The following is a 2,500-nucleotide window of genomic DNA, read 5'->3' as shown; positions in this document are numbered from 1 at the left end:
CTCTCTCGCTCTCTCGCTCTCTCTCTCTCTCTCCCTCCCTCCCTCTCTCTCTCTCTCTCTCTCTCTCTCTCTCTCTCTCTCTCTCTCTCTCTCTCTCTCTCTCTCCCTATCTGTCTGTCTCTCTCTGTCTCCCTTGATATCACGTCATTATTCAGCTTTTTTGCGCGCTCACGTACTTGACTGTCAAGAAAATATTGGCTTTGGTCTCAGCATCGAGGAAAAAGCCCAGGGTATTCGGTCTCTGGTCTCAGGCTTTCTCCTGTTTAACTTCACTCCGTAGTCTCAGCCAGCATTTCAAATTGTGAGGCAGCGTGGTGGAATCAGGCTCTCGTCAAAATAACCAAAGGGAAGAAACTTGCATTTTTCAACAGGTTTGTTGTGAATTTTTAGATTTTTTGGGGGCTCAACACCTTTCATGCCCATTAAAGGACTAATTTCTGTGTGGATTTTTCGGGAAAACGTCGATTAAAGGCATCAAAAATGTTAATTTCCAGTTGTCACGGACTCTTAAGCTAAGGAAATAACTAATCTTTGGCGGCTACTTTCTCACTAATTTTACCTCTGAAAACAAGTGACTCCCACTTCCTTCTTTCGCAAATATCTCGACTTGTATTCAAGATAAATGGATTTTTTTCCATTCAAATAAAGACAAGTGTACAAGCTTTAAGATGATACCAATAACTCTACATGCCCAAACATTGACGAGAGCCTGATTCCACCACGTTGCCTCACAATTGGGTTTTTAAGTGCAGTTTCTCTTCCGTTACCTCTTACCTCCCCGTTTTTAACTCGTTTATTATTTTTTAAATCATAATTGCTTTCTCCTAGGAATTGTAGTAAAAAAAACGTATAATCAATTTTCCCTTATCCTGTATGAAAACATAACACTTTTGTGGGTCTGTTCAGTTTATAATCTTTTTCTATCCGCTGTCAGCCCAATCAGTGAGTGTTTGGAGGGCGTCACTGACAGGTCATATTTCATTTCTCTCCCCCTCCCCCTCCCCCCCCTCTTTCCTCCCTCCTATTACGTTTACATTGTTTCTGTCTGTCTGTCTGACTGTCTTGATTTTTCCTTGCACTTAATGACCGTTATTTGTCAATGTTCTTCTGTTTACAAAAAAATATCCCCCGGCAAAAAAAGGACAAAAACCAACCAACCAACTAACCTACCAACCTACCAACAAACAAACCAACCAACTAAACAAATAAACAAACTAACAGACAAATAAACAAAAACTAACAAACAAACAATCAGCCCATTAATGATTGCCATAACTTTAGGGCAGGAGGCAAAGGCACACGTTCAAATCTATCTCTAAATCTGCTACATTGGGAATAATCATGTTCTTCTGTATTTCAACTATGGGAAAATGGTGATAAAAGTTATCTCTTGTTACTTTACAAATCCAGACTGAGTTTTTGAAAATGACGTTTAACCCTGTCCGCCTTATTAGCCTGGTCAATGGTTGAGTTGGGGCGAGCGGACGGGCGGGTTCGTTACTCGCGGACTCAGAGCGAACGGGTAACGGATGGTCATGCGAGCGGACTGCGAATCTCAAGACTAGGGACATTTATTGCCACTCGTCACACGGATGCAAGTATGCAAATGAGGCGATTTCCACCCGTTCGTCTCACTTCGCCGACGAGTGACTTTATATTTCACGGCCGCGTGACGAGTAGAAATTTTCTCTTTGAGTGCAGGGGGCCATACCACCAAAAAGAACAAGTCTTAGTGAAGCGGTAGCTTTCAGCCAAGTTAAAATCGCGAAGTAAAAATGCAGCGCTGGTGGATTTCAATCAAACATGAGTTCAAACATCTCGTTTCAGATTGATTTTTTAAGGGAACTGTATCTTACATTATCTCACAGTGATGCCGCAAGAGGTGTTAAACCTAGGGTATAATTTCCTATCTATTTCGAGAATTTCCAAAAACCTAAACAATCTAAATTTTCGTGCACATTCGAATATAAAGAGGTGTTTTCTATAATAATATAATCATTCGTATTTAATTACAGTCTGCGCAGGGATTTTTTTATTAGACCAAGTACCGTAGTTAAGTGTAGGTTTTTTGTTTGTTTAAATCTAATTTTCTTTCTTTTTTTTTTACCTGGCTACATGAGCCGCAAGATTGAGTTGTTTTCTGTTCAGTGGTTAGTGGGTGACAGTGGGTTTATTTGATTGACTCATTGTGATATACAATGAGTAAAATTTCTTTCGTATCTTCCGTAATTGAGATCGCATGCGTTTCAATTTGCTGTCGCTTTTTAATTAAATACCATGGTTATATTACTTAGTTTACACACCCCCAAAACGTTGCCTTAAAACTACTGAACTATTTCTCCAAAAAAGCTGATCGAGGTCGTCTCTTTTTATTTTATAACAAATCCCGAAAAAAAGGACAAGACATGTATGTGTATAAAGGGAGGGGTGGGGGAGTGGGGGCTCTGCCTATAGACCTGCACGAAAGGGGGGGGTGTGCCCAGTGTCATGTCATTAGCGC

The sequence above is a fragment of the Aplysia californica genome, unplaced genomic scaffold (genome assembly GCF_000002075.1).
Source record: "Aplysia californica isolate F4 #8 unplaced genomic scaffold, AplCal3.0 scaffold00107, whole genome shotgun sequence".
NCBI classification, from domain to species: Eukaryota; Metazoa; Mollusca; class Gastropoda; order Aplysiida; family Aplysiidae; genus Aplysia; species Aplysia californica.
Note: the sequence above shows the minus strand (reverse complement) of the source record.